The sequence below is a fragment of the Sminthopsis crassicaudata genome, chromosome 4 (assembly GCF_048593235.1).
Source record: "Sminthopsis crassicaudata isolate SCR6 chromosome 4, ASM4859323v1, whole genome shotgun sequence".
NCBI lineage: Eukaryota > Metazoa > Chordata > Mammalia > Dasyuromorphia > Dasyuridae > Sminthopsis > Sminthopsis crassicaudata.
The window spans coordinates 232962129-232973307 of NC_133620.1; the positions used below are offsets into that span (position 1 = coordinate 232962129).

At 37.6% G+C, this 11179-nt stretch overlaps 1 long non-coding RNA gene across 1 annotated transcript; it reads left to right on the forward strand.

Annotated features, from left to right (window-relative positions):
- The first annotated feature begins 393 nt into the window (after positions 1-393).
- LOC141541240 (uncharacterized) lies at positions 394-10917 on the forward strand. Its single transcript, XR_012481705.1, has 3 exons — positions 394-558; positions 2236-2462; positions 10293-10917. It is a non-coding gene; the product is annotated as an uncharacterized LOC141541240 (long non-coding RNA).
- The last annotated feature ends 262 nt before the right edge of the window (positions 10918-11179 follow it).

The window sequence follows — 11179 nt, forward strand, 5'->3', positions numbered from 1 at the left end:
AAAAGGAAATTCAATTATCTTACCAGCTACCAGGAGGTGGGCTGTCATGGAAGAGTGAGAGGGAGCTTGACCCAGCCCCAAACTCCTGCCAGAGGGCAGGGCTCTGGAGAGACAGCTCGTCCCCTGTAGGCAGTCTCCCCTCCAGTGCTCCTCCTGCTCTAACTCAGGACAAGGACTGGGGAGTTTAAAGCACTGACCTCTGTAGTTCCTGGAAATAGCAGCCAAGAATAGGGACTTTTCCCCAATTCTTGCTTTAATTCCATGGCCTCTCTCCTCAGCTGCAGCTTGATTCCTATCATTAAAGACTTCAACAGCTGTTTTTAAGGGAGAAATTTGAGGGACCAAATCTGGCTTCTGCAGCTTCCTCCATATATCTGGAGCAGATTATTCAATATTAACATCTCCCCAGGACAGATCAAGGAGGGTGTTGGCCTTGGACCCCTCAAAAACTGGGTGGGGTCCTCAGAGTAATGGCCAGGGTTCTTCTCTGTCTGGGAGAAATTAAATCAGCATCCTGAGGAGGAGAAAAAAAGCTGGAAGTCCCAGGACTTAGTTCAGGTGAGAGAGAGAATTAAAGAGATATTGCTGGACACAAGGTACTGTTCTGGAAAGGATTTAGAGGTCCTAGAGGAGCAGGAAGGAGTGAGTTTGATTTCCTTCCAGCTAGTTTAAGCAGCATCCTTCAATGCTGTTTTAATTTAAGCTTTTTAGGTTTGAGATCTTTCAAGCCAAATTTGTTTCTGCCTACGGAAGGATCCTTAGAAACAGAGCTTTTTTGTCCCATTTTGCGACAAGCCTTAGTTTCTTCAATTCTATAGCTCCTTGTCTGTCTCTAGACGTCTCTAGAGATGGAGAGATGACAAAATGCTCCCTGATTAAGGGGACTTTTTGTCAGAGAATGCAGGAATTCCCATTTCAAGCATCCCTGAGAGAATTCTGCTTAAGAGTTGAGCTCCAACAATCCAAATTTTCCCAGGAATTTAGAGGGTCCTTAGCTATAGAATAAAACAACAAGAAAAAGCTTTACCTCATCCAGATTCTTGGGGATTCCTGGTCAGGGAACCAAAAATGTTGCGGTGCTGGTGGTGGAATTGGGGTGTGAGAATCCCCTCTAGTCAGCACATAGGTCCAACACGAAAGAATTCATGACCTGAAAAGTCTGAATGACAGAAAAGGAAAGTTTATTCTTCACTAAGAAGCTTCCCTTAGTGGGCAAAACTCCTCATTAGAAATTTGGCAAATGTGTGTTAACAGACCCCTGGTTATATGGGCAAATGTTGGCCTGGGGCTGGGAGCTGTCTGCACTAATCAATAGAGGACCATCAGACAGAGATCTCCAAATGAATAAAATCATTTTGAAGACTTTTTCCCAGAGTCTGGGAATTTCCTGAAGGGGATCCGGGCCACCCCCAAAAGATCAATGGAGGTCAAATCTCCAAAATCTCCAATTGAATGAAATCACTTAACTTATATGGAAAGGTTTGCTTTCCCCCGGGGGAAAGCCTGAGACTCCGAATCTCCCTTCTTTTATAGATTAAAGGGGACACAGTTTCAGGGTTCATCCCCATCATTATGGAATATTATTGTTCTATAAGAAATGATCAGCAGGATAATTTCAGAGAGGCCTGGTGAGACTTACACGAACTGATGCTGAGTGAAATGAGCAGGACCAGGAGATCATTGATCACAGCAATAGCAAGATTAAATGAAGATCAATTTCTAATGGACATGGCTCTTTTCAACAAGGAGATGATTCAGGCCAGTTCCAATGATCTTGTGATAAAGAGAGCTAACTATACCCAGAGAGAGGACTGTGGGGACTGAGTGTGGATCACAACATACCATTTTCACTCTTTTTGTTGTTGTTTGCTTGAATTTTATTTTCTTTCTCATTTTTTCTTTTTTATATCTGATTTTTCTTGTGAAGCAAGATAATTGTCTGAATATGTGTGCACATATATTGGATTTAACATATACTTTTACCATATCTAACATATATTAGATTACTTGCCATCTGGGGGAGAAGTGGGGGGGACGGAGAGAGAAATTGGAACACAAGGTTTTCCAAGGGTAAATGTTGAGAAATTGTCTATACACATATTTTGAAAATAAAAAGCTTTGATTTAAAAAAAAAAAAAAAAAAAAAAAAAAAAAAAAGGAAAGAAATATGTTCCAGAAATCCTGAGAGTTGGGACTTTGGATGGAGCTTTCTAAATTTGTCCTTATCTTTTTTAGCAAGACTATCACTTTAGAAGTGGATCTAATAAGACGATAGAAGACTGGAAGTCTTAAAATCAGGAAAATTTGGGTTCAAGACCAGTTGACACTGGGCATTTTTCCTCAATGGACATAATTCCCCAATGCCTCAGCCAACTCTGCCCAGCAAAAAAGTTCCAGAGTCTTCTTGCCCATCTGCATTGAAAGAATGCATGAGAGAGCTCCACATTGATGAAATCATAAAGGTAGGTTGGAAGAGGAAAAAAAATTAGCTTTAGAGTCACAAGACTTGAGTTCAAATCCCACCTGTCACTTACTAGTTATCACTTTGGGAAAGTCATTCTAGGTCAAGTTAGCTTCCTCATCTATAAAATGAGGTGGTTGGAAGAAAGAAGTTTGAAGGTTCCTATCAGCTGTATCTCTGATTGGTACTCCAGAGGGGAAAAATTCCTTTTGCAAGCCACTCATGCATAAATTTACCAAGAAGGGCAGATACTTTATGAACTTTAGTTTATCTGATTGGTAGGTACTTTAGTTTTCATAACCTAGAATATTTCTTTAACCTTTCATCTCTTGTTTTCTTAACTTGGTCTTTATAAAATTTGGTTTGAAAACTGATCAACATAAAAGTTAATTATCTCACAAAATTTCAATGACTTGTTATTTATAAAATGGAAATCACAGATTGTAACGGAAATCATAGAAGTTTACAGAACTGAAAGAATTAAATCTACAATGTAACATTGAATAAAAACTAACAAAGGCCAAAATCTTACACCAAGATTAGATTTTCAGATGGTTTACCTCATGGTAATGGATGTTGCCAAAATGACTTGCCATCAGATACCCTCGACATCTGTTTTTCATCATGTGCCAAGAGGAATAATTTCTCATTTAAATATCTTTTTTTGTAATTCTTCCTACTATTGAACTGACTCCAATGGTCTCCATACAATGTTTTATTTGGAAAATATATATCCTAAATGATTGCATTCTAAACAACTTCAAGTACACTGAAATAATAAACAACGTACCATAATTAGTAATTACAATTATTTTACCAATCCTCTAAAGTCTTTTCTTGTCACAGAATTGACCCTGTATTCTTAAAGGTTGTATCAAAGGAGTATAATTTATGGAAGCTCCTACTAAGATGAAAGACTTCATATTTTGACCTAATGATGGATTGCCTGCCTTATATCTGAGGACCATGGTATTTAAATCAAGGCTCTTTCAAAATATGAAGTAATAATAATGTTGTCTCAGAGAACTCTCTGAACACATCTGAAATGGTGATTGACCATGTTTCGGAATTTTCAAAAGGAGAGGTTGTTCTGTTCTGCCAAGAAAATGAAATTTTTTTCTGATGTTTATCTTTTTAGTTCTGGAAGTCAATTTTTAAAGGACATTGGAAAATTTGGGTCTAGGGAAAAACTGCTATAGGGTCTGAAAACCATGTTACATAAAGAATGTTTAGCCCAGGGGAGAGAGGACTAGGGGGAGATGTGGAAGTTATCTTTAAATGTTTGAAGGGCTGTCACATTAAACAAACAAGGCAGATAACTTGTTCTGTCTGTTCTTAGCAGGGAGAGAGCATGAACAGTGAATGGAATTCACAAAGAGGTAGAATCTGGTTCAATTATAAATAGGAACTTTAAAAAAACAGAGCTGTTCAAAAATGAAATAGACTTCCTTATAAAGTAGTGACCTGCTGTCACTGGAAGTGTTGAAGTAATGGTTAGATGAATACACATCAGGAATGCTAGAGAAGGAATCCCTGAATTTAAAGGAAGATTAGACTTCTCAGATCCTTTCCAATTCTAAGATTCTAGAATACATCCTATGAACTTAAATTGTATACATATACCTAGCTAATGTCATCCATTTAGCCCAATACTCTTGCACTACAGCTGAAAACTTTTCTAGACACTTGTCTGGTACCTCAAAGGAGGCAAATGGGAGGTAATATGATGTAATGGGAAGAATACTCAATCTGTTGTTAAAAAACCTGGTTTGAATCCTAGTCCTAAAGAGCATAAGAAGAAAGAACATTGAATGTGGATGATAGAAAGACTTGAGTTCTAATTCTGTCTCAGATGTTTATTAGCATTGTGACCCTGAGCAAGTACTTTCATCCCTTTTAGCTTTGGTTTCCTTACTTGTAAAATGAAGAAATTGTACCCAATTGACTAAGGGCAACTAGGTGATGCAGTATTCAGAGTACTCATCTTCCTGAATTCAAATCTGGACTCAGATAACAGCTGGGTGAGCCACTTATCCCTGTTTGCCTAGTTTCCTCATCTGTAAAATGAGCTAGAAAAAGAAATGGTAAACCATTCCAGTATAGAATTAGACATAGTTCCTCTCTAAAATATAAGCCCCTTGATGGCATATCTGTTTATGTGCTTCCTTGCATCCCCAGCAATAAAATAACCCAAATGAGGCTATGAAGTGATTGAAATAACTGAACAACTTAATTGACTTCCAGTTCTAAATATATGGTCCGTTGAAGGAAAGTATTATTAAGTAAACATCTACTATGTTCCAGGCTCTGTGCTACCCATTTTAATGATGATGATGGTGATACTAGGTAATATTTACATAGTATTTTCTATCTGTCACATACTAAGCACTTTACAATTATCAATACTATACAATTAATCTTCACAACAATCTTAGATGTAGGTGCTATTTTAATCCCTATTTTATAGTTTAAAAAAACTGAGGCAGACATTGAATAACTTGCTTAGGGTCACATCACTAGTAAATATAATTAAGAAGAATCTAAGGTCTTATTTCAACTGGTCTTTCTGATACTAGGTCCAGAGTTTTATCCATTGCTGCACCAGCTGCCTATGATTGTTGAGAGTCTCAATTTCTTATAAAATGAAAAGGCTGGACCAAATGATGTCTAAGAACTCTTCTAGCTCCAAATCCAATGATTCTCAGGAGGCGAGTTAGAGGTTCCGTAATTTGTACCATGACTTTCACTATATGTCCCATAGCAGCTTCCTGAAGCTGTTTTCGAGAAGGTTGCTTTATTTAGAGGCTGTCAAAACAAGCAGGAGAAGAGCACAAAGAGAGATTTCTGGCTCTTCTGGGCTGTGGAGGATGTGTCCTCTGCTCCCTCCCAGGTAATGACAAGGACAAATGGGGTTGATAATGGTCAGTCAGGGGCTTAATATTCTTGCAAAGAATGCTCATAAGTGACTAAAGTCCTCTTCTTCAGGAGCTGTTCTATTTCAACTTTGCTAAATCTAAATTGTAATAATACAGATTAATGAACCTATATAACATTGCCTAGATCTAAATTAAATAAAGAAAACAGTCTCCTCATGAGAGAAAGATCCAGGGCCAGTGATGGAGTTTGGATATTCCTTTGGGTATCAGAGCGAACTGTCTTTAAATCCTAGGTTCATCCCATGGGTACATATAGCAACCAACTGTGTCTCATTTGGATTCAAAGTCATCCCCTTTTAAAGCAAAGAAAAAAAACAGGGTTTCACTATCAGGTCAGTGTTAATATGTATTCGGGTTGCCAGGTTATATAACCTTCACTTTCGTCTAGAGCATGCAAGAAGAAAACAGATGGCAAAGGAATCTCCATGGCAACAAGAGTTAGGTTTGTTTTTAGTCTGTCAGATTTTTTTCCCCAATGTTGTGCTCACATTAAGGCAAAGGCAACACAACCCTCTGTCTAAAGGCAAATTAGAAGAAAGAATAAAAGGCTTGTGTTTGCAACACTGCTTTCCTCTCTTTTGATTCTTAAATGCTTAAAGCTTTACAGACAGTTTGAATTCCTAGAAGTTGGCGGTTTTAGGTGGTCTTTAGTAATTTTGTTTGGTGGAGACTGCTACCTTGAGGGCAGGGATTATCTCACTTTCATCCTTGTATTCCCAGGGTACAGCACCATGTCTGGCATAGACCAGGCAGATAATAAATACTAATGAATCACTATTGAATATTTAGACTAGGGGGTCTTAATTTTTTTCTATGTGGCAAAAATATTGGAAAAGCTATTAATTCCCTAAAGCAAAATTTAGAGATGTTTGAAAAGCCTCCATTACAAGATCAAAGTTATTTGTCTTTCTATTACTGTTGCATTATATAAATTCTTCTACTGGGCCTGTTAACTTTACTCTGCATCAGTTCACATAAGTCTTCTGAGATGTCTCTGAAATGATATGCTTCATTATTTCTTATTGCATTCATTTCATTGCATTCACTTATAGTTTATCCAGCCATTCCCTAATTGATGGATGAGTAGCACTTTAATTTCCAGTGCTTTAACACCTTATAAAAAGAGCTGCTAGAATTTCTTTTGCACACACACATCTTTTTATTTTTTAATATCTTCAATACCTTTTAATACCTTTACATTATAGGCATTTTTAATACCATTAGGGTATAGGCATTTGGGGATCAAAAGATTTTTAGTAACTTTTAGACATAGTTCCTCCTCTAGAATATGAGCTCCTTGATGGAATATCTGTTTATGTGCTTCCTTACATCCCCAGCAAGTATGTCATGTAGTAAATGACTAATAAAATGCGTGTTGACTGACTGACACATAAAAAAAGGAACACTGCAGTGTTAATACTGAGTTTAGTAGTAAGGGCCCAACTAGAGTACCTAAATCATAGTCTGAGAAGAGGTAGATTTGATAGGGATTCGGAAATAAGCTAAGCTTATGATAAGTTATCTGCCAGATTCTCTGTTCCTTACAATTTCTCTAATGAACCTACTTGTCCATTTGGAAAACAATTGATCAAGACTAAAACAACAGAGGGAGTGAGAATTAATGATCAAAGGACTAAATAGGGGAAAAGAGTTCTCAATCAGCAAACCAAGTCGAGAGTTCATGTTATTAATACTACTATTATAAAAATAATGACAGAATTTAAGAATTTTAAGATGCTGTACATGTTATCTCATTTGATCCTCACAAATACTCTGGGAGGATGATGTTATCATTATCTTTTTTTTTTTTTTTTTTTTTAACAAGGAAACTGAGGTTAAGAGAGATTAAGTAACTTGATCAGTTACTAGTTAATTAGTAGTTTACTAACTAGATAGTAAATTTCTGAGGCTAGATTTGAACTCATGTCTTCCTGACTCCACTATGCCATTTAGCTGCTTTTAGGAGCTTTTGGACAAGCTCTAGGGCACTGAATTACATGGTCTGTGCTTTCCGTTTGGAGCCCCAGGCCATTTAGCCTATGTGTTTCTGTATTAGGGAGAGTAAGAAATATCTGTATAGGATCAGAAAGGAGGCCTTGTAAGAAAGACATCAGTGGAAATGGCTACTAGGGCTTAGAAAGAAAGACCACTTTAGAATCAGACCGGTGTTTTTATATATGGGGACTTATTTTGCAAAGAAAATATCTAAATGGGACCTGGATTTACCTCTGCATCCAACTGCCTAATCTCAAATGTTCAGTTTTGATGAGGAAGGTGATCTGCCCCTTCTTGACTCAAGAGATCTTCTCAGTAGCAAGCCATTTTTGTTTTTGCTTTTTTTTTGGCATTGACATGACAATATATACATTGGTTCTACTTTTATTCCTTACAAATACAAATATTCCACAGAAAATTGGTCCTGGTAAGGGTGATATTTGGAGATGGACTTTCTGCTCTTATTCCCTGGGTCCTTTCCCACATATTTCACATGCTGACACATGCTGTTCATATCTATGGACAGAAGCAGAATTATCTGTTTTTCTTTCAATTCTTTTATATGAGGGAATTCTGGTTGTGATAAAGTGGTATTTTTATTCCAGCTTTTGAGCATTCTTAGGGGAAAAGGGAGGTAGGAAGGTAGAGGCAAGGGAAGGGATCTCCTAGTTTCTAAATTTATTGAGGGCTGACTCATTGTTGGCTCTTCTGGTCTTTCCCCTCCTTATCATATGCAGGCCATATTTCTCTATGGTTTTTGTAGGACCTCTTATCATATTTGTACATATAACTCTACAAGCAAACAAGTCTCAAAGCCTTCTTCCCTGTGCCACAATAGTGGAGCAAGCAGGGGAACCCTTAGTGAAATCTCCCAGAGTATCTTATTTATTAGGTCTTTTGGGCAGGGTTATGTTCCTTCTATGCTTATGATTTCAGGTTGATCTAACAGTACTAAACCAGGCTTTAATTTGCCATCCTGATACAGGACTGAGAGCAGTTGAATACTGGGCACAAACAGGTGCCCTCCTTCCCTACCCACTTCAATGGGAGATTTGGGCAGTGCCTTTTTCTGAAGATAAACCTTGCTGGAAGTTGAGACAATGTGTGCAAAAAAAAAAAAAAAATCACTATGAAAAAAGTGTTAGATTGGAGGGAGGGGAGTTAGGAATTATGTTGTCCTGTGTCTGAACTTTCTCCCTTTGTAGTACCCATTTGGGGTTGTTATTTGTCCTTTGTTCTTGAAGACAATAGGGAGGTGATACTGTGACATGCACCCTTAAGGTTTCTGGCCAAAACAGCAATAATTGCTGTTTACATTCACTCTGAGCCATTCAGGGCCCAAACAAAGACCAAACTTGGTCTAAGACCTTTTGTTGACCAATCAATATGAGCCAGTGATTTGGGTTTAAGCCGTGCTCTTTAAGGCATGCCCCAGAATGTCTCCCAGATTGATTTTTTTTTTTTTTATGACTAGATAAAAGAGGCCATTCTCTGCCTCATTTCTTATCAAGACTGAATCACTGATTGATCATTGCCTCAGTCATATTAAGACCTGTTAAAATTCTTAGCTATATTCAGGGCCATCTCCAGTTATCTTGATCCGTATCTGGCTACTGGACCCAGATGACTCTGGAGCAGAAAATAAGACTAGTGACTTTGCATGGCCCTTCCTCACTCAAATTCAATTCACTTGCATGTATCAATTCCATGGTTGTCTTCCAAGAACAAAGGCCAAACAACAAGATCAGTAAGAAGGAGCTGCCCTACTGGAGATGGGGCAACACAGCTATCTTCCTTCTTTTCATCCTTCCATCAGAGTCATATGGGATGCTATATATATAAAGAAGGAGGCTCATATTCTGTACTGCCCAGATATCTGTACTACACAACATATGTGAATGGTCCTTATAACATAACTGTAAAGCGATGTGATTTGGTAGAAGAAATTGCAAAAAAAAAAAAAAAATCCAAGTTATCTGAGTGGATTTGTCTTTATTTTTGTTTCCTTATAATGTGTGTCCCATAGGAAGATCTTGTACATTCAGCTGTATTATAAACTACTCAAAGTCTTAAGTACAAAATATGCCAAAGGCTGAAAAACATTGATTCTATTCCAAGGTCCTTGACAGAAATATCCTGAACACATTTTTGCTTAACTCTTGTCCATTAGACATGCCTCTGATACAGGTTGAAAAATCCTGATGGTCAGTGGAGCCTGATGAAAATCAGGTTCCCAACCTCTTGGCATCAAGAAACATCAAACCACTCCCAGAAAGATGAGCATGTACATGCTGTTTTAAATGTCTAAGAAATGGATTTTTAAAAATTATTAAAAATTAAAAATTTTTAAATTATTTTTTATATTTATGTTTTATTTTTTCAAGTAACATTTTTTTTTATTATTCCTTTTCTCCATCCCTTCACAAGCACTATTTTTAAAAACCTGAAAAAACAAATCCCTCTGTTCATATCTACATAGCACAACAAAACAAATTTCCTATTAGTTGTATTTGAGAATGTTATTCCCTCAGTGGAACTTTCTTTTATCTTCTTTATCCAAAATGACCTTCCCACCCACACCACCTACTTCACATAGCACTTTTTAAAAACTGTCACACTTGTAATATCTTCTTACAGTCCCATCCATACCTAGGGTGCTTAACCAGCATTTCAGGCAAAGCCTGGAAGTTTAAGGTCAGATTTGCTTTGGGGCATGTATGATGGAGATGTCCTTTCCCCTCCTTCAGAGTATTTTCAATATTCCCCTGCCTAGCTTCATTCCACCTCATAGACTGAAAGACTGCTACTGTGAAGTGATAAAGAATCTTTTGGGGCTGAAAAGTATGAAGATCTGATGATACAGGAGAGGCTGAAATAACAATCTCGTACATTCTTTCCAGGTAACTTGAGCAAGAAGATTCAAAGTTGAGATGTAAAACTGACAAATGGAGAAAGGGCAGGTTGCCCTATTTCCCACCCCACTACCATATGTCCTTGAGCAACTGGGGCTTCTGTTAGTGTTGTGTTTCTCCAGTGTAGTGAGACAGGACAGTCCAGGAGACCAATGAGAGCAGAAGATCACAAAAAACCCATCCAAGTTTCTATCCACAATTGAAGTCCCAGAGCTAAAAGCAGCAGCAGCCATACAATCTGCTTGACTTGAAAAAAAAACCAGGTCCCCTGAACAAGAAATGACTTTGCCATAGTTGATGCCTCATTATAAAACAAACTTTCTGGGGTTTCTGCAAAGAAAGAAAAGGACTCTCAGAGTCTGGAGTCCCAACGTGTTCCTCTGCTCCACATATTTATTACATGTGTCAGTCTGAAATGAAGAGGATGACCCAATAAGCATCACCAGGAGTTTTTTAATGGAGGCAAGAGAATTGCAATTTGGGGCACCACAGCAGCTTCAGAGTAAAGGGGGTCCTGGAAGGATCAGGAGGGCAGGATTCGAATACACTTCAATTGAAAGAATTGCTTGGGAGGAGACAGCAATAGGAAGGAGGATAAAGTTGTTTTACAAAATAGCAGAAAACAAAAGGAAACAATTAATTGGCGGGGGTGGGGGTGGGGGGGAATCTTTGTAGTATGTCTCTTGGACAAGGTCTCATATCCAAAATAAATAAGAACCTGATTAAATTTTTTAAAAAATATTTATTTATTTAAAACCAAAAAGAAAATAAGAAAAAAAAAAACTAAAAGAAAGACAAAAATAAGGAAACAAAACAAAATATTGTCATATGCATATAGAACATCAGCCTTATCTGGCTCTTACAGTCTTTACTTA